The sequence below is a fragment of the Lepisosteus platostomus genome, chromosome 16 (assembly GCF_059453375.1).
Source record: "Lepisosteus platostomus isolate fLepPlt1 chromosome 16, fLepPlt1.hap1, whole genome shotgun sequence".
NCBI classification, from domain to species: domain Eukaryota; kingdom Metazoa; phylum Chordata; class Actinopteri; order Semionotiformes; family Lepisosteidae; genus Lepisosteus; species Lepisosteus platostomus.
Genome location: NC_142626.1, coordinates 9,482,834 through 9,504,834, shown reverse-complemented (window position 1 = coordinate 9,504,834; position 22,001 = coordinate 9,482,834). Strand labels below are relative to the sequence as shown.

Here is a 22,001-nt window from a genome sequence, read left to right as displayed (position 1 = left end):
TGTCTTTTTTCCTTTAGTTCCTTCTCTTTAGTGTTCTGTCTGTCCCTCTATTCCAGGTGTGGGCCAGACTGCACACATCCATTCTGACTGTATGGTAATTGATGAGCATCCAGGCATCTAGACACACTGTATGAATCTTCTTCTATATGTGAAGAAGTTTCTGCTGTGCTAATTGCACTAATAGAGATAGCTTTTAAAATTATTTTAATCAGAGCAATCCAATTGTTAATTATGATATCATTGATGCATTTTCAATTTTTTTATCATACTATGTTAATCATCACATTCCATTGGAATATCCCTTACTGCCAAACTTTTATTAACTTTTTATTTCTGTATTTTGCTTGTGCAAAATGTTCTCCCCATGTTCATATGGGTTTCCCACCAGGTGCTCTGATCTCCTCTCACAGTCCAAATACATTGTTAGAATAACTGGCTGACCCCAGTGTGAGTGTTTGTGTGTCTTTTTGTGTCTATCTGCCTAGCAACTGACTGGCTTCTCTTCCAGAGTGTATCCTGCCTTGCAACCTTTGCAAGTAATTCAAGTCATGTAGTTTTACAGAGGGTTCTCAATTTACGTGGAGGTTGCATTCCGGAAACCCACGTGTACTGTAAATTTCGTGTATTTTTAAACACATTTTTCCTATTTAAAATATTGGTAATTTCTATAGTTGCATTCCGCACAAGTAAGTTTGACTCTGCTTACACACTATAGATGTGAATGATGGGACGTGGCATTCGCTAAATACCTTCAATACACCAACTTGTACTATGTATAAAATAAAAACACATGTAGAAAATAAAAATTCCCAATGCACCAATGAGACACTCGCATCAAGCGGCCAACTGCATAACTATGTGGTGCTCGTTATTTTGACTCGCACTACATAATTCAAACAAAAATATACTTAAGGGTATATGGTTTTAAAAACGCATATTTCAATCTCCCGTAAGACTGTACTGTAAGACTTGCGCCCCTGTACTGGGTTCTGTGGTAAGAAAATGGACGGATGGACGTTTTGGTTGAATATGGTGGCATATGTGATTGGTATCTCCCTGTCCTGTCTCGCAGTCAGTATGATTGTAATGAGAAATAATATAATCACAGTTCTTTGAATACTGTGACTGTGTTAAATTATCTCTTACAGTAGTATAATAAACTTGTAAGTGCACCTGCAATAAGTTCCAGCTGCAGCAGTGCAGTTGCTGTGCAGCCCTGCTGAGGGAGGTTTTTGTATGGCTGTGTAACACTGTGTAAACACCCATTTACTGCTGAGGGAGTGTTCACTCTGACAGTAATAATCTGCTGCATCTTCAGCCTGGACTCCTGTGATGGTCAGAGTGAAGTCAGTCCCAGATCCACTGCCGCTGAAACGCTCTGGGATCCCAGTCTGACGGGTAGTTGCTCTATAGATCAGGAGTTTAGGAGCTTCTCCAGCTTTCTGTTGGTACCACGCTAGGTGGTTATTACCATACACTGCAGGACTGGTCTTACAGTTCACAGTGACTGTCTGTCCAGAGAGAACAGATTTCACTGCTGGAGTCTGAGTCACAGTAACCTGTCCACTGGATTCTGAAAACAAAACAAAACAAAGTAATTTAAATTTCTTTTAGCTATTTTACTCCTTTCTGTAAAGCTTATTTACATAATATCTTAACAGGTATACAGTATACTGCAGATATCAAAAAGTATATTTAAGTAAACACCTATCCAGTAATTCATTATAATACATACTTTTTTAAACGTGTAAATAAATGTGCCTCAGAAAACACATCTGCCACTCTTCTGTTGAAGCTCTTTACATTTTAGATTAATTCTAAATGTATTCAGTTCTTTAAACTTTAACTTTTAACAGTTAATATTGTGAAATTAATGAAAACAAAATAAAAATAATAGAATTAGAGAAGTATTGGTTTTAATCCTCACCTTGAGCAAAAAGCCCCATTGTCCCCAGCAGTAGAATTAGTGGCATCATTGTCCTGTGTGTGTCAGTGACTCTGAAAGGGCTGAACAGTGACTGATCCACACTGTGAGTCTTAAAGTGTTTGGAGCAGTGAGGCGGCATAGGTATGCAAAGCTCCTTCCTTTATACAAATCCTATCACAGACAGTTAGAAAAGGCCTGAGCTAGGAGAACAGGTGCAATCTGCAAGGGTTGGGTCTGTTATGTGTATATAATAGTGTAACGCATACGGCCACCATTGATTGTGAGAGCCGGCTTACCAGAGCGGTGACTTTGCTGCCCTTCCCTGTAATAGCAGGACCACAGCCACTGGGGTGAGGGGAGATCTCTCTTTAGCTCAACAGGCTGGGTCCCTGTTGAGTGACGCCGGAGGCCTGGGTTCGAGTCCCCGATGGTGGGGGGCTGACCTGATGCGGCAGCAGGCGAGGGTGCCCACGTGAACCCCTTAGCATTACAATATGTAGTAGAAAAGGCCTGAGCTGGGAGAACAGGTGCAATATCTGCAAGGGTTGGGTCTGTTGTGAATATAATGTGTAGTGCATGTACTGCTAGATCAGTACTCTGACGTTAGACCTCTACCACATTTAGACTCTGCATAAACACCTCTTAAAAGCAATAGTCCTTTCTCTAAGCATTCAGAAAGCACTGATCCAGCAGAGACTTGCCTTCCCCTAGAGGCCCTCTTGCCAGCACTTGGGGCTCCCAGTCCTCCACTGGCTTTGCTACAGAACCTGCTATTCCTCTGTCTGTTTATTCCCATCGAACGCTCCCCAGTGACCCTGCTGTCTACTTTCCACACAGCTCCTCTCGTGCTGGTCTCCCCACCTTCTCCACAGACAGGTCCCAGTCTGCAGACTGCAGCCTTCACTCTCTCAGCCAAGTCAGCCCACACATCTCTCGCTCTCTGCTTCCTGCTCACTGCCTCACCTCCATCTGATCTCTCTGATCTACCAAAGATCCCTGCAGTCCCGCGCTTGGGGCTCAATCTGTCATTTCACTGCAGGTCTTAATAGCAGCTGCAGCACAACATACATAGTGTACAACTTATTGATACAACACCAGAACATGTATAATAAACTATCTGTCTTAATAGAATATATTTGTGAAATGACCTGCTGTGATAGGAAAGATTGATCATTCACTCAGGGATTACCAAGATAAGGCTTAATAACATCAGAGTTAATAAATTTCACATATGTTAACTCTAATGATCTCATATCTCATAAAATATATTGAATATAAAGGCTGTTGTCAACCTTGTAGGTTATATCATTATCAAACAATTAAATCAAATTTATTCTCTCGTACAAGTAAATATTATTTCACTATCATGAACTATCAAACGTGTGTCAATAAAATTTTTGGCATACTTACATTTTTTTTTTGTGTATCTGAACTTCCCAAAGATCTTATGATGGGAAGGCTATCTATTTTGTAGGACTTTGGAAAGATGTAATACTGTGGTTGGTAATCTTCCAGGATGTTCCACTTGTTATTTAAGATGCAGACCAGAAGCTTGGGGACCACAATTCAGGTGGGTTTTAATTGGGGTTTAGGGATATGACTGCCAATTGTGTGGTGATTCATCACAGGACTATTACTATATGATGACTGGCAAGTGTTGTGGAGTGCTGTGTCTTTTTTCCTTTAGTTCCTTCTCTTTAGTGTTCTGTCTGTCCCTCTATTCCAGGTGTGGGCCAGACTGCACACATCCATTCTGACTGTGTGGTAATTGAAGAGCATCCAGGCATCTAGACACACTGTATGATTCTATATGTGAAGAGGCTTCTGCTGTGCTAATTGCACTAATAGAGATAGTTTTTAAAATCATTTTCAATCAGAGCAATCCAATTATTAATTATGATATCATTTATACATTTTCAAAGTTTTTATCATACTATGTTAATCATCACATTCCATTGGAATATCCCTTACTGCCAAACTTTTATTAACTTTTTATTTCTGAATTTTGCTTGTGCAAAATATTCTCCCCATGTTCATATGGGTTTCCCACCAGGTGCTCTGGTCTCCTCTCACAGTCCAAATACATTGTTAGAATAACTGGCTGCTGGGAAAATTGACCCCAGTGTGAGTGTTTATGTATCTTTTTGTGTCTGTCTGCCTAGCAACCGACCGGCTTCTCTTCCAGAGTGTATCCTGCCTTGCACCCTTTGCAAGTAATGCAAGTCATATAGTTTAACAGAGGGTTCTCAATTTACGTGAAGATTGCATTCTGGAAACCCCTGCGCATTGTACATTTAGCGTATTTGTAACAAATTTTTCCTATTTAAATTAATGGTAAATGCTATAGTTGTTTCTGCACGCTCTGGTATGCAAAGCACTTTCTTCTCATGTGTATAAATCCTGTTTCAGACCAATCAATGTGATCTGAGCTGTGAGCAGAGGTAGGACTTGAAAATAGATGGATAGTTTTTCTCTGTTTTGCATCATTCATTAATCACAGGGTTTTGAAAGATGAGAGAGAGGGGCTTTCTGTCTGATCCCTGACTGAATTTAAAAGAGACATTGAGCAACATGAGACCCCAGTAGGTGATAGCCAAGGAGAAATCACAACGTCTCACTCTGTATAACAGCTCCCTCTGCTAGAGACTGTGGGGAGAGCATTATCATAACAACCCTGCTCTCCTCACAATCTCAACCCAGGAGGAGGAATTTCTTGCCTCCAGGAGACAGCAGCTCCCTGTAGAAGAGAGCAGGGACTTGTAGCCTCCAGTTGACAACAGAGGGAGCTACACTGAGGGGCTGTTCTTTCCACTTGCTGGAGGGTAGAGTTCACACTTTCACACATCGGTCTGATGAAGTGGTGTTGTTACAGTATATACAGGGAATTCAAGGTGGAGGTTGGTGTTGGGATTTAAAGAGCTTCCAAAGGAAAGATTTGCAATTGAATTATTCTTACTTCTCAGGTTTTTAATGTTCTTATGCCATATGCTCCACATCACTTAGGTTGAGAACTTTCACAAATAGATATTTGTATAGCCATTCCTTCACCCTGTGGGGTTAACTACCATCTCCCTGCAGTGTTGAAGGAGCTCTCTGCTCTTCACTGTGATAATGCCATCTGCAGCTGAGTGTTTCCTGTGTGTTGACTCCTTTTTATACCCCAGGGAAACAGTAAACTATTGGAGGCCTCTATATATTTCTATATATATATATATTTCTGTATGTGCTCATTGTGATTCCAGAACGTTGTTGTAGATTTAATTTTGATGGATTTTATTTGAAAAAGGAATATTGTAAATCCAGTTTTATTAGAGGTCTTCCCCACAGCCATAAGACTCCAAAACTCACACCCCCTGAACTCACAGTACTGCCACTGCTGGGCTTTTGCACACTGCAGCTGTCTGAATGCTACAGAACATCGCAGTTGTTACCCTACCCAATCATGTATTAATCAAAAACATGGCTTTTCTGTTCATTGCTATTAGTATTTTAGTCTTGCATTTTTTAAATTGTAAGTATGAATAGTAAATAGTAATAGCATACAATATCTTAACTATAGATTGCAGTCTCATGTTTTCCTTCCTATTTCATGTGGGATACGAATAAAGCTGGAACCACTGGATCTCATTATTGAGCTCCACACTACTATGGAAATGTCATTCATGAAATTCAATGTGTTTGTGTGCAACTGAGCTCGTTCTCAGGCTGTGTCCTGTGTCTTTGTCTTCACCCTCTGACAATAATAATCTCCTGCATCTTCAGCCTCGATTCTGGTGATGGTCAGAGTGAAGTCAGTCCCAGATCCACTGCCACTGAAACGACTTGGGGTCCCAGAGTTTAGTTTATTTACAAGATAAATCAGAAGTCTAGGAGCTCCTTCAGATTTTTGATGGTACCAGGCCATGCGTTCACCTACTGAGCTACTGTAAACTGGACTGCTGGTCTTACAGCTCACAGTGACTGTCTGTCCTGGGACAACTGATCTCTCTGATGGAGTCTGAGTCACAGTAACCTGTCCACTGGACTCTGTAAGAAATAAGACAGAATAAGAAGTGTATGGAAGTGTAAAATTGTATCTTTTAACTAGAATATTGTTCATATATTGTATGTAGTACAATATTTGCTTACATAAATCCTCCACAAATGTATCTTTCTACAGTACATTATTCTTACCTTGAATACAAAGAAGGAAAGCAAAGATGAAGATGGTGATGAAAGTCATTGTTGCTGTGGGTTCTGTTGCCATGAAGGGCAGCTCTCAGTCAGGAAGTGTTAAACTCACAGGGCTATAAACACTCCCAGAGCACTGAAGCATGTGCTGCCAATACAAAGTGTCTTTCTATGCAAATCTTATCATTTGAATCTTGGGCATTTATAGAAAAAAAATGCCTTTGAATAGAGTAAGATGGAGTGAGTACTCTAATAAAGTGTCTCTTCTACGCAAATTGTTTATATTTGAATCAGGGACAAAAAAAGAAAATATTTTGTCTTTGAACGGAGTAAGATTAGCAATAAAATTTCCATGAACCAAAAATTTTATCCTGACAGGATTTATATAGAGAACATGATAAGCTAAAATCGGCTGAGGAGGTGAATATGAACATAATGAGAATTTATCATTTTATTGCAATACATCAGAATCCTATTCTTATAAATACGTACAGTATGATGTCATTGTCTGTTAAGTTGCAATTGAAAGGGCAGTAAGAATAAATAAATACAAGACACCTTAAAGCAACTGTCACTGTCGGCCACATCTGAGAGGGAAAGTCAATTCAAGTGTTGATTCTACCGGAGAGGAGGAGATATGACAACCAGACACCTGCAGTAAGATCACCGAACAGAGCTGTCTGTTGAGGCACAATGAGGCAGCAGATGCTTCTCACTGTAAGGTGCTCAGACACTGGTGGCTGAAGTTACTTTTACATTTCTGCCAGGTTGCTTGTGAGACAAATTTATGCCATGATCACTGCCTGTGTGTAATCAAAATTAATGAGTTTGACTTCCTAATAAATAAGTTTTTCTCTCTATATATGGATATATAATATTATGTAATTAATTCATCATTATGTGCATCATTTCACCCAGACCCCTAGATAAGACCCCTCTTCGAAATTGAGCAGTAGGAGAAGCAGGAAAATGATTAGAAATGGCATTACGAAGCTATTCTGTGTCTGAGACAGTATTCTAGTCTCTACAGATACAGTAACTAACGTGTATGCTAATTAATAATGAATTGAAAATGAATGGAAAATTCACTCTTTGTTGGCACAATGACTTGAAGCACAAATCCAGAGCCACACTGAAAAGGTCTGACAGGAACAGACTGAAAGTCCTTGAGTGTTCCAGTCCCAGTCAAGACCCAGACTTGAATCCCATAGAAAAGTGATGGAGAGGCTTGACAACTGAAGTTCATAATCAATCTCCAACAAACAAAGTGAGGACTTAAGCAGTTTTAACAGGAGGAATGAACTTAATTACACCATCCTGTTGTTCACATCTGAGGGAGATGTACTGTATCCAGGAATGTGACACAAACTTTATAGCACTAGGAGCTTTACAGTAATTGCCAGCAGTTACAGAAATTACTGTGAAATTTGCTTCCAACAACTACTTACTTAGGGGACTGAATATTGATGCTTACAGTATGTATCTTCAAAGTATGTATCTTCATTAAAGGTTTTGCGAACATTCAACCACCTACACACATAACACTGTTCCTCTAAAATGAAAAGAAAAATAAGTTGAAATCACTTGAAAACAAGCATTACACACATAACATTCAACAAAAGCTGATATGATTGACGGAAGGTGTAGTGATATTTGTAGTTAATACTATTCATTCTTATGTGAAAGTAAGAAAATTGAGGTGTATAAAACAGTATATACGGAAAACAGTCCATTCTAATCCAGTCTGGTTATTTTCAGATGTTACAAAGTAATCATTTATTTCAGGCTTTAGCAACTGGAAATAACTTAATAACAAGACCAAGGTACATTCACCAGACTGAAAACTCACAAAAATGTTTTATGATTCTTTGTTAGATTTGTGCTGTAAATTTGCAGTGATGGACTATATACTGTATTAAACACTGAATTGTCTGTACTTGTATTGTTGGTTCATATATTCTATTGACATATCGTATCTAAACAAAGGCATTCTGAATATGTGAAACTGGCTGATTTACAGAAAGACCTCATATCTTAAACATTAAGATATTAGAAACAGATGCCAAGATGTCAGATAAAACAGGGTAAATTTGTTTTGTATCTGAGAATAATAACTGCAGATACTGTAGGACTGGAGGATTTCCTATCAACAGACTGTTGTGATTCACTGTGTGTGGAGTGTAGGCTCAGGGTGATCTGAGATATTACAGAGGGTCACTGTGGGCACAGACAGCAGAAACAGTGAGAAACTGCATGAGACTTTAATAACCTAATTGTACTCTTCCAGATTCTTGAACAGATTTATGTTTGTCAAAAACAATATTGGACAGCGAGTGTTGGGGCTTTCTTTTTGTTCTTTTTGAGTGTATAAACAATTAGTTTCAGATTATCAGAATTGAACTGAGCGTATGATAAAATATATTGCATATATTATATTTATTCTGCAAAGGCAGGTGTTCATGCAGTATTATACTTAAAAAGGAAAATTGTGTATCTTATACACTAGGTTTAAGTTATTAAAATATTTTCATTCGAGACATTTTAGGAATCCTTCTTCAGTTGCTTAGAAAGACATGAAACCACTAACACAGAGGAGATAAGTACCAACGATGAGGGAACTGTATTGAGAAGGGTGAGAACTGCAGGCTGTTCTGTTGGCTTTATCAATGTGTGATTGTACAGTGCAGATAGCGGTGTTCTGTCTCCCTCTTGTGGCCACAGTTGAGAAATACAGACTTCATTTAATGTGGCTCTATTTGACCATAAACACACAAGAATGAGAACCACCAAGAGTTTCAGGCTCCTGCTTAGTCTGATTGGATCTGTTAGAATGACAGTGTCCTGTGCACAGTCAGTCCAACACGTTCATAATAAAGTAACTCTACTGCCTGAACAGCAGCTTTTTCTTTCTCTTCTTAGTGATGGAAGTTACCACTGGTTTTATTGGAAATGATGATATTTAATACTGTTGAAAATATTAAAGATCTATAATTCTATTTGATATCAAGAATGTATAAAAATTAGATCTACATAGCTGTTAAATGTTCAAATAATTCTTTATTTTTCATCTTTGGTTTCATTTAAAAACATACTGTAGATACGTTTAGAAGTAATTTGGGTAAAAATACTGAATATAACATTAAGATAAAAGTTTAATACATTATGTTCAAACTTATTTGTGCTCAGTCCACTGTAGCAACTCTGCAGGGCTGAGGGAGGTTTTTGTACAGACGTCTATCACTGTGTGAGAGGGTAGCTCTGATATTGGTGACAGTAATAATCTCCGGCATCTTCAGCCTGGACTCTACTGATTGTCAGTGTAAAGGCTGTTCCAGACCCACTGCCAGTGAATCGATCAGGAACCCCAGTATAACGGTTTGTTGCACCATAAACCAGGAGCTGTGGAGCCTGACCAGGTTTCTGCAGGTACCAGCTGAGATAGCTGCTAATAGACTGACTGGCTGTACAACTGATAGAGACAGAGCTTCCTGGGAGAACAGACTGAGCTGGAGACTGAGTCAGAACAATCTGCCCACTGGACTCTGGAGGTGAAATGGAAACAAAGAATGAATATCAATACTTGCTTGTCATAAACATTTGCTTATTAATTTGCCTTTGAAGCACTTTTACATTGAACTTCTTAAAATTTCACTTTAATGTTTCCACACAATAATGAAAGTTAAGACTGCTTTATTAAACACATTATGTGAGAAGCATTTTCTTTAATCCTCACCTTGAGCAAAGAGCCCCAGAGTCCCCAGCAGTAGAATCAGTGGCATCATTGTCCTGTGTGTGTCAGTGACTCTGAAAGGCCTGAACAGTGACTGATCCACACTGTGAGTCTTAAAGTGTTTAGAGCAGTGAGGCGGTACAGGTATGCAAAGTTCCTTCCTGTATACAAATCCTGTCACAGACAGTTAGATGAGATCTGAGCTGTGAAAACAGATGGAGCCTTTGTTTTGGGTTTTGTGTCTGTTAATGTTTTGCTCTGTTCTATCCCTGTCAGAAATGTGTAACTAATGTCTAAGATGTTAAAAATCACAACTATCTAATGACAGCTTGATCTTTATATTGTATATTTAATAATACAAATACATTGTCACAAATGTATACTTTAAGTTTAATTTCACATTTTATAACAAATTCTAGTATTTTAAAGATGTTTCAGTGGAGAACCAGTTGAGTAACAGTGAAAAGGCTGAATTCTTGTCAATGGCACCTCAGTGTGATGGAGAATATTGTCCACCTGGATCACAGGGAGAAAATTCAAACTCCACCACAGATAGCACCTCAGGTCTGGTGTTGAACCTAGTGCCCCAACACTGTTATGCAGCAATGTTAACCACTGCACTACTGTGCAGTCCACTCTGAACATTTTCCTGCACATGGCAGGGACTGCACTGGAATCAAAGTGTTCTGATGTTAATCAAATTAAATTTACTTACTGAAATTATTGTGTGTAAAATAGAGATGGTAACATGCATCACTCTTACAATGACTCTTACTGAACATGGCTTTATGTATTTTTTATTTCCTGCTCTGTCCCATGTCCCATTCCATCTCATTTGTGACACTAAACTTTATGTTCTTCACAGCGCGACCTGATGTCAGACTGCAGCCTTCAGGAAAGACAATGTAATGTTTAGCACTTGTTTAGCTGCACCTGATTCGAATTGTCTTCTGTAATGGAAAGTTACTGAAGAAAAGTGTTTTATCCTAAAAATGTCATTTACAGGCAGAGCTGTGTTGTAAAAGCAGCTGTATTCTGTGAACAATGTGTGATTGTACCCAGCAAGTCAAGGACACGGAATGTTCTAAGAATATGTTAATCTCTGCCCCAGCAAAAAAGGCAGATACAAAACTGCATGAAGTTATCTTCTCTGTTCTTCAAGGCTAAGACCTATAAGGACTGGAAAATTATTGTCTCGCCTGTCTTTGTATTACTAACCAACCATAATGAAGTAAACAAGATGAGGTGTTGCATCAGCTAAGTGTATAAAATAAGGGACCTTTTCCTATTTTATTTTCGAAAATCAGCTCGCACTTGCTGCACAGACTAGTGGTTGCTGTTTTTCCCTATTGCGCAATATGAATAAATGCCTTACAGAGTGAATGAGAACACCTTTCCTGACTCTTCTTTGATACTTCTTAACTGATAACTAAAGGTTGCACTTACTTTTCACACAAGGCTACTGAATGTTGGCTGATTTTTTTTGTTTAATAAATATTGACAGAATAATATGTGTGTGTATAATCTGTCTCATGAGGTTAGATTTATATACAGTGCTGTTTGGACTTGGTGAGGACCAGATGAAGGTCAGATTTGTCTTAATATAGTATATAAAATCCAGACTGCTAACCCTGTAAACAGAAACACTATATGACACCCTTACGGGTCAACAAAAGAGATATGCAACATCCTAAATAAAAACTTACATTTCAGCTGTAAATCTCCCTTCCTATAACCTGGGTAACTGAAATGGAATGGAAATCTGCCTCCCTGTTCTCAAAATACATGAGCAAACTGGGAGAGAACATCTTTAGCCTGAGGATTCCACAAGAAAGTAAATCATAATTCCCTCAAATAAAAAGGGAAAAGTGATGGTATTTCTTCTCTGAGTCTTCCTTCTATTCCTTTCTTGTCTCCTTTTCCTCCCACTTTCTTTTTATCTTGTGTTTTCCGCAAAATGTGTATTCTTTATTGTGATAAACCAGAGTAATTAACCAGAAAGTTTCCTTTGATCCTCTGTCTTTACAGGCCTGTAAGCTCAGCTGTAGCAAACAGCTCAGTTTCTATCCATTGTTTCAGACTCTGAAAATTGCAAACGTTTTTCTGAGATGTAAACTTTCAAAAAGGTGAATGGAAATGCCCCTCCTCCTTAGCTATTACAGTGTATACATCCCAAATCAACAACAGCAACACATTCATAGACGGTGTTTCTGTGCTTAGGATGATAATTGTTGAGAATTGTCAAGGGTTTACACTAGAAACACTCACACTGCTCTCTGAGCTTACATTAAAAATGCTCAAATTTAAATTCAAAGAACATTACTTGAATGACTAACAAATTATACTGTTGTGAAACAATAACAATTAACCTGACACCTGAAGAAGGCTCCACGGCCGAAACATTGTGTTTTCTTTCTTCTTTTTTTTAGCATGGAATAAACCTATTACTTGTTCCAATAACAATTAACGATACATTTACAGTAATAATAATAATTATAATTATATTATGATAATTAATAATTGTTATTATAATTATTATTTCAGATACCTGCTATCTTCCTCAGTCTGTGACAGGAGGGTGCATACTGGCCTGCCAAATTTGTTGACTTCCCTCCTGACATGATTTTGAGAGCTAATATTAATGTGGAAAATCCCTGCATATTTCTTTCAAAGAAGCACTCCGTGTTCTTACTGTCTCCTTTCTGCTTAAAGTAGACTGACCTCTCTGGGTAGCCAAGTCCGTCTTTTTTGCCCAGTGTCTATGTCCAGGCTGTGGTCAGTTAGTCTGTACCTTGTCAGTTTTTGAAGTCTCCTTGCTGTTTCAATCTGTTCACTGCATTTACTTTAGAAATGATTTAATCATCAATACATTTTTGTAAAGTATATATTGATACAGAAACATTTAAGTTTTGTTTGAATTTCCTTTGTTTTATCCTTTTTCCATCTTGCAGTATAATGGCTTCATCCACATATTATCAATTTAGTTTTCAAATATATTGATCATAACAGCCCTGATTAATAACCCTTTATACTGTGAAATCTAAAGAAAGTCATGGTTGATTAATATTTTTAAGCTTGTAATAGAAGCCTGGTGCTTTGTCTTTCTCTTCACCCTCAGCACCTGCAAGAGGTCCCAGCTTGCAGCAGTGCAGTCACTGTGCAGTGCTGCTGAGGGAGGTTTTTGTATGGCTGTGTAACACTGTGTGAACAGAGATCTATTGTTAAGCCAGTGGTAACTCTGACAGTAATAGTCTGCTGCATCTTCAGCCTGGACTCCTGTGATGGTCAGAGTGAAGTCAGTCCCAGATCCACTGCCACTGAAACGCTCTGGGATTCCATTATCATGGTTAGTCGCAAAATAGATCAGGCGTTTAGGAGCTTCTCCAGCTTTATGTTGGTACCAGGCTAGCTGATGGTTATTAAATGCTGCGGGACTGGTCTTACATGTGATTGTAACTATGTCTCCTGTCTCAGCTGATATCACTTCTGGAATCTGAGTCACTGTAGCCTGTCCAGTGGACTCTGAAAATGACAAACAACACACAAGGGGGATAAAATTATAATTATAATTTAATTATATAATTTATTATTATAATGGTTTACACCATTATAGTATTTTTGGTCTATATTTAGTAATGAGATAAGTATAATATTTCAATCCCATTCCTACCCCGAGCCCAGATGACTGTCCAGATGAAGATGGTGATGAAGGTCATTGTGGCTTTGGGTTCTGTTGCAATGAAGGGCAGCTCTCAGTCATGAAGTGTTAAACTCACAGGACTATAAACACTCCCAGAACACTGAAGCATGTTCTGCCAGTGCAAATTGTCTCTTCTATGCAATTTGTCTTCCTGGGTTCAGCAGTACTTGTAGCCAGTCAGTGCTGGAAACACAGGCTGGTGCTGTGTGTTGTGACAGAGCAAGATGAGCAGTTTAGCATGAACACTCCTAGGACAGCAGGACTAGACAGAGAGCAGCTTTAAAAGGATCAAAGGATGAGACACAATCGCTGAGCCCTTATTGTACTCAACACAGGTGGACTGGAGTGTAGAGTGTCTAGTTAAAACAGTACTTGGCTCTGTGGATTCTGACGTAGCAGGATTATTGATGGCACTGACTTAGTACTTTGGGGCTGTAGCGGCGAGGCTTAATAATAAGGCAGAATTAAGTGTTTCTGAGCTTCCCAAATGAGGCCCCATTTCTCTGTTCATCTCTGTGGTGCAGCCACAGAGAAACTATTCATGCAAGATGTTTTCTTTTGATAAGGACAGCTCCCACAGGGGGATGCACTTAGCTAAGCCTGGCTATCATGATCAATGGTCATCCATTGGCGCCTATATGTTTAGGGAGTGCCAGTTGGACATCTGGACTGCATTACTAAGTGTCAGGAGTAAGTGACTCATATCTCACCTTGATCAACCAATCAGGGACCGGTAGGGCCGAGTAACCCACGTGGGACTCTGATGCCCATGGAACTTTCAGCCAATCAATGAGCTGAAGTTCCTCCAGGTAAAAACAGGCAACACAGAGAGCCTGGGAGATTCAGATTGAGATTCAGATTCAGATTCAACAAGATTCAGTAAGATTCTAAAGGGAATTCAAAGGAGAATTCCAGGGCAGGACGGCCCAGGAGCAGAAGGCTCCCAAGGGCAGGACATTCTCGCAGCGCGCCTCCTGACCATCCTGACTCAGCCTGGACAACCACGGAACGGCCAGTGTGTCCGAGTGCCAGAACTTTCCTTTGTCCTAAGAGTCTAGAGTGGAGGTTGCCAGAGAGTAACCACCAGCAGGCCTCGTGAACAGGTCGGAACTGTGGACAGCTGAATTACTATTCAGAACTAGCTCTTCATCAGGAACGAACCGGTCCTCTTCCTGACTTGCTGGGACCCACAGTCATCTTTTCTCCTGTGCACAAACTTTGCTAGTTAATGCCAACAATGAGCATCAGCAGCGCACCGTCGCAAGCCGCACAGCACAGCCTGGCACGTAGCCAGAGAGCGCGGATTGGACAGCAACAGCCTGCAACTGTTTCTTTGTGCCCGCAGGAGATCTGAATCCCCAGAGATTGGATGAGTATTCAACTTCAATGCATTACAGCTCGAGAATTCAATTGTTATCCCAACCAGTTGATATCAATTTAATTCCTAAGAGTTATGTACTTGTTTGAGTATCTAATGTAGAAGTTGTAACCAAGTTCACTTTACGAAACGGTCTTAATGAATGATATACTGAACGTATGTCCTCTTGATATGTGTAACTCTTTGTAACTGATTGAATATATATCTTTTGTATTCTGATAATCCTCTCGATAAGATCTGTTAGGTTTAAGGCATATTCTATGTATTAATAAATGTATCCTCGTGTATTAGTACCTGTGTGTGCGCGTTGTTTGAGTTATGTCGCATGGTTGGATTCTAAAGCCATCAAAAGAATCAACTTTGTGATTTACTGCTACAATTAATAATTGTCTCAGTAAATGCCCAAACCCTACAGAACTGGTGCCTTCAGAGAGCCACTATGATTACATATTTGGCGTCCCTGAACCGGTTTTCCCTACAGGGCTATAAAATACAGGAAAGGTCTTAAGCCAACTTAAATTTTCCACAGGCAGATTTGACAAAATATGCTGTTATATGTTTGTGTTCCAAAGAGACATACCTCAAAGTATTCAAGGAAAGGCTTAGGTTTTATTTTTGTGGCTGGAGAGAGAGACACTGAACACCTAATTTAATGTGTATGGGGAGTGTGCTCTCCAGTGGAACGACAGTCTTCTGTTCTTCTTGATAACTGCCAGTTGAAGGTTCAGGGGGAGATGCATGGCTCTGTCCTCTTCCACAGTTATTCAGTTATCTCTCTATTTAAACCTCACTCAAATGCTCAGGGTGGTGAGTGGGGGGTGATTAAAGCTCACATCTCCGACCTCAGGTTTCAGCGCCACCTTGACCCCTTCTGGGGAGGATCATACAAGGAGAGTCAGAGGAGAACCCCATACACACTAGCTCAGAAGCTCCCCTGCTTTCCCACTGGTCTATCTTATCACTAATCCTCCTTCTCTCTCAGTCCCCTGAGGAATCAGCTCCCAGTTGTGAGGCTGTGACTCTTAGAGCAACTTTCTCCCACACAGAGGACGCTTCCTGTCCTGCTTCAGCTCTGTGCAGCACTCTGATCACCCAATTTAGCTAGGAGTTGAAATGAGCATTAATTCATTGGTTTGGGCCGGGGGGAAGGGGTACATGTTGAATCAGTAGCAGATCTGGTCTCATAAGCTTTGGGGATTATCATGACCTATTGACCTCTTCAACTTGAGCAGTAAGAGGAAAACTATCCTGTGTAAGGTTGACACGCATACACACATGATGTCCTTCAGTATGGTGAACAGCAAATATCTGGGCCTGTACTGTTGGGGTTTATCATTCTAAGGTAATAGAATTCAATTCAGAATTTCATTTTCTGATCTTCATTTAGAATAACACTACAGATGAATGTGTCTGTCTACTGATTTTTATTCTGAGATGTTAGTGACTTAATTGAGCTACAGTATCTCCACCTCTTTAAGAGCCTATATCAATGGAAAAGGTTTTCTTCAATTAAGGGTGTGTAAGTGAGCAATATATTCACACAAGATGGAGGCTGTTGTCCAAACTACATTCCCCAGAAGGCTGTGGGGAATGATCTGCCATCCTCAGTCACCTGAATGGTTGGTGCAAGACAACTGGACAATTTAGAAACCTGGATGTGAAGGCTTCCAGTAATGGTCATTATATGCAGTCTGGGGATAAAGATCAGATCCATTGTTTTTCAGGTTGCTTAAAAATGTAAGCTCCCTCTTTCTCTTTCTTTCTCTAACCTTGGTCCAATAAAATCAATAGTACCATAGGTCACCTGTACACTGGGAACACCTGTATGTGTTTAATGAATCGCACAATTGAAAGAACTTCCTTCCTTGTGAAGTGAAACTATTGTTTCCAAAGTAATCTATAACTTAGAGTAACAACTACTAATCACAAATGAATGAGTCAAAGAAATTGATGCATATGTTTACAAAGAAAGTGGAATATGGTAATATTAATAGTTATATAAATATATTCTATTTAGATCCTTAAATTAATATCATTATTAATTTCCTTAGTTACGCAATTCCATATTATATTTCCTATTAAGTGGATTCTAAAAAGTAAGATTCTAAAAATTGCAGTTTTTTACTGCAATAACAACAGCAAGTACTCACAGAAAACGTTAAAACATTATAGCTTTTTATAAAATATATCAATTCAATATAGTCAGAACGAGCACTTTAAAACTTTTCCAAAATAACCACAATAAGTTAAAGAATATGATGCATAAAATGTTTATGAAGAAAGTGGAATACTGTTGTGTATTTTTTTAAATTTTAGCTACCATTACCGGCCATATGCAGTATGTACAGTATAATATATTTATATCCCTAAAATTAATAAAGCACGGTGAGGAATGGAAGGGATGGAGAACAGGGGGCAGTGCCGACAGTGAATCTAGGTGCAAGGGGGGAATGCTAGCAAACAAGTCGAGAAAACAGTCCGATGTAGAATATCTGGGGCGCAGTCCAAAATCCCCAAACCAGGGAATCCATCCAAGACAGAACGATTGAAAACAGGAACATGGAACATGGAACAAGGAGATTAAAATGATGAGGCCATGCGCTCTGAGCCCCAGACGCTGTTAGGAAGCCTATGCCTTCAAGCCGCGGACGTAGGGCAACTTGATGCTAGGCGGGCCTCCTAGCATCGGTCTTCCAACGCAGAGACCTGAGCTTCCAGACCACCTGGTTTAAATAATACAGTGAATCCAGAGACAGGTGTCCTTGATAATGAAACAAAACACAAAAAGGGTCGGAGTGCCCTCTAGAGGAGGGATGACGATCGTGACTGTCAATCATCTTGGCCAGAGAATCACATGCTGTGGTAAAGTGCAGTCCCTGTACCTCGTTACAGGATTTTAAAGCATGAAAGTGGGACAGAAAGTGTGCTAGGGTGGTAGGGAATCCCCAGGACCATTAATGACTACTTTCCCATCCCTCCACCGGTACCCTTATCTCAATGACAGACTCATTTCCTTCTAATCCTCTCTATTCATTAGGGTTTCGACCTCACACCTCTCTTCACCTCTCTCAACTTCGTACCAGTTGAGTGTCCACTCTACCTCTCTCCTGCTCCCACATCCTCTCCACTCCCGGCTTTTGTTTTCCTACATTATATCAGCTGGTGACTTTCCTCACTTTCTCACATCTGAAGAAGGCTCCACAGCTACCTATAGTAACAGAAGCCGGTCCAGGCTCCTGTGAAGCGTAGTTCAGGACCCTATGCAGACGTTATAATCTAGAAGTAAGTGGAGAATGAGGCCAGGCGCTCCAAGCCCCAGACTCAGATGGTCAGGGTACCATGATGGTCCTCAGGGCCGATGCTGTTGGGTCGCTCCTGCACCCGCTGGTAGGCAGGCTTCTGGGCGTCCATCTCCCAGTGCTGAGCCAGGAATAGCGAGAGCGTTTGGCTTAAATAATTAAACTCCATCTCATTACAGTAAATTTAATGTTGAAATTCACAATTGTTTATTGCAAATAAGTATGATTTAAAACAATAAGAACGAATTACATTTCTAAAAGCTCACAAAATATACCTTTCATTTATTAAAACTTTATTATTTTATGATACTAAGATGAAGATGAGATGAAGAGGAGATGAAGGTGAGGTTGGAGAGAGATCTGGAACTAAAGAGTAGGTCGGGGTCGTTAGATCTCTTCAAGAGGAGAGAAACAGCAGCTGTTCTGAGCTGAGAGACACAGCTCCTGTCTCAGGAAAGTTATTAATTAGGTTAAATCAATTCAAATCAAAGTTTATTTATCAAAATCAAATCAAAGTTTATTTATCAAATGCACAACAATACAACGTGCAGCAGTAGTTGCTGGCAATGAAATGTCTTTCCTGAGAGCTCACAAAAATCACAAGAATCACAAAACTCACAAAATTAAGGTTACGAAAATAAGGTTACATAATATTGGATAATAATGTAATAGAAATTGAATAAAACTCAATATGAATAGAGCTGCTATGTGTCCACGGTGTATGCTATATATTATGTCCAAGTAGTGCAGTATGGTGAATACAATAAAAACTGTATGTCCATGTAGCCATTTTGAGTGATTTGCTAAAGGAGCTGAAGGTTGGCTGTTTAGCAGTTTTATTGCCTGGTGGTAGAAGCTGTTCTGTAATCTGTTGGATTTTGACTGAATGCTTGGTACCGTTTACCAGACAGTAGGAGAGAAAACAGTTTGTGACTGGGATGACTGGGGTCCTTGATAATGGCCATGGCCTTCTTAAGACATCTAGCTGAGTAGATATCCTGGATGTTTGGTAGCTCACAGCCGGTAATGAGCTGCGCTGACTTCACAACCCTCTGCAGTACTTTGTGATGCCGGGCGGAGCAGCTCCCATACCAGGCAGTGATGCAACCAGTCAGGATTCTCTCAATAATGCACCTGTAGAAGTTGGCTTGGATATGTGATTGGATGATGGCAAACGTCTTTAGTCTACGGAGGAAGAATAGGCACTGCCGTGCTGTTTTGACCACGGTGTTGGTGTGGTGGGTCCAGGTTAAGTCCTCTGAGATGTTAACTCCCAGGAACTTAAAACAGCTGACCCTCTCCACTGCAGTCCCATTGATATAGATTCCACTGCAGTCCCATTGATATAGATAGGTGTGTGATCTCCTCCCTGGTGTTTCCTATAGTCCACAATCATCTCCTTAGTCTTACTGATGTTCAGAAAGAGGTTGTTCTCCTGGCACTATGCTACCAGGGTTTCAGCCTCCTGTGATAAACTGAAACAGGACAGGTAAGCAGGGTTTGAACAGAGGCATAGGAACAGGATGCAAAGAGCGTGAAGGTGTTTTCATCTTAGAAATAATGGCCAACAGTGCAACAGAAGAGACCCTGCAGCTTGAAAAAGGAATGGTATCTGAAGCAGGAGCTTCAGTGCTGTTGATGAAGCATCATTATGATCGACAATCATTAGTTGATGTATGTTTTTGTCTGATAATGGAATTGTTATCCTTAAAAAGTCAAGAAAACTGTTGCACCTGTAATGTCCAGTGATTCTGTCAGTATCAATGTGTTTAGTCTTTTTCCTGTGTGATGGTTTCCTCCCCTGAATCAAAAGTCATCATACGCAGACAGTGAGGCAGGAAACAATTAACAAGAACTGAAGAACACACTGATTGCCCAGATATAATGTAATTATCACACATTAAGGATGGGCATGTGGAGGAGTGAGGGGCTGCTGAGTGAGTTTGGATCAGACCTTGGGCAGAGTGGGGCAGGAAAAGAAACAATGAAATGCATACTGACAGTTCTCAAATTAGACTAGCTTCCTCCTGATAACCAACTGGAACAGCAGCTCCTGACAGAGACAGGGGCTCTTTGAGGAGGGCTGACTAACCAAAAGGGGTGAAAAGACTTGAAGATGAACAGATGAGGTGCTCTATCTTCCTCTCACAAGCCCCTCGACACAACATGGAAAAAACAAAGGAACAGTGGTTTTAAAATACCGGTGAAATTTGATAGGTGATTCTTAATATTAATGAGCTCCAAAGAAATGGACTGTGGGGAAATGCACAACCTCCAGCTTCCTGGGTGACGAGCGCCAGCTTGCTTGCAGTACACAACTGTGGCCACATGGTGGTGACTGAAGTGCTTTCATTGGTGCCTTAAGGTGTGTTTCATTAATGAGGTCAAGTGTGATCTTCTGAGAAAAGACTCATGCATTGAGGAAAACTGCCTACACATCTCTCTGCTGTTTGCAGGTAAACATATTGCTCTTTCATTTTCATACATCTTAGTATATATCACTGAGACAGCAGATAAGGGGATTAGTTAAGGAAGAGAGCACATACAATAAACATCTCTTTAATTTTGAAGAGGAGCGAGAGAGGACCAAGCCTGTATATGAACACTGCTGAGTTTTTAAATGAGTTATTTACTGCTTGTCTTCTCTACACTAAGAGTATCTAGTATATCTAATGTGAAGCTGGCTTGTGTCAAGTCTTGGTCTCTCCTTGGGAATTTTTGTTTTATGGATGATACTATCTGTTTTGGAATTACCATTCCCCACCAGATTTTTTTAAAATTCTATTACTTAGGAGTTACAAAAAAGCAGCCAGTGACGTTATCAGTGACTGTCTCCCTTCACGACTACATCAGAATCGAATCACCTGGAGACTCTGAGTGCTTTGGGTTAGTTTATAAACCCACCCATTCCTGGTGCTCTTCAGTGAAAATATTCGGGCTTGACAGAGCGTGGGGGGCGTTTTTGACACTGAGCATATGGAGCTTCGTTTCTGTGTTTATTCCCAAGCCCCGCTTTGCTTTCTTGCTGTTACTCCATGCCCCCGGAGGACTTGTCGTTCCACCTCGCATTCCAGTACTGTTCCTAATTAGTCAATTAGCCTCAGCCTATTTAAAACTGCTTTACTCACATCTCCCTGCTCAGCATTGGGTGTATCCTGGCTAGAGCTACTCTTTCTAAATCTCTGTGACTCTCTATTAGGATATTGGCTTCCTGACCCTGGCTTGTCTCCCAACTACATCTCCTGGTTTCGGTTTCTGGCTTTCTACTGTTTGTTCTGGTTTTGACTCTCGGGTTCCTTGCAGTTATCGGCTCCGCTTCTATTTTGGTACTTCTGCCCGGCTCCACTACCTACGACTTACGGACCTCTGCTTGCTCACTCGAAAACGTCTCTGGATATCGTTCAGGATTCTTCATAGGGTCCACACTACCTTTCTTTAACACTTGCCTTGTCAGCCTGCTGTGTTTCGACCTCCTACTTTGTCTCCGGACTGTGTTCCCAGATCTCCCCTCAGCTTTGTCTTTGTGTCTCACAGCTTCTACCCTGGCTTTTTCCTTGGACCTAACCTCGCCCTGTCTCCCAGTCAGCTCCTTGTGCTTGGCTACACTGCCTCCCCAGTTGCAACCATTACTTGTGACTCCAGACTGAGTTCACCAGCACCTCTCTCTGGTTCCCCGGGCTCTCCAGTCATCAAGCTGCCTGCTCTCCATTCCCAGAGTGCACGTTTCCTGCTCCTCCAGACCCAGTAACCTGCTTCCCTGTGTGCTGCTTGCAGGCTCCCAGACTCAGCTGCCTGTT

General features: G+C 40.4%; 1 long non-coding RNA gene and 1 pseudogene across 1 annotated transcript; both read right to left on the bottom strand.

Moving 5' to 3' along the window:
• Positions 1-1,142: 1,142 nt before the first annotated feature.
• Positions 1,143-6,305, bottom strand: LOC148646830 (Ig kappa chain V region K29-213 pseudogene; annotated as a pseudogene).
• A 2,829-nt stretch (positions 6,306-9,134) lies between these two features.
• On the bottom strand, positions 9,135-9,998 carry LOC148646829 (uncharacterized). The gene is made up of 2 exons (XR_015927660.1): positions 9,831-9,998; positions 9,135-9,639 (listed from the first exon to the last, which is right to left on the bottom strand). It is a non-coding gene; the product is annotated as an uncharacterized LOC148646829 (long non-coding RNA).
• Positions 9,999-22,001: the final 12,003 nt, after the last annotated feature.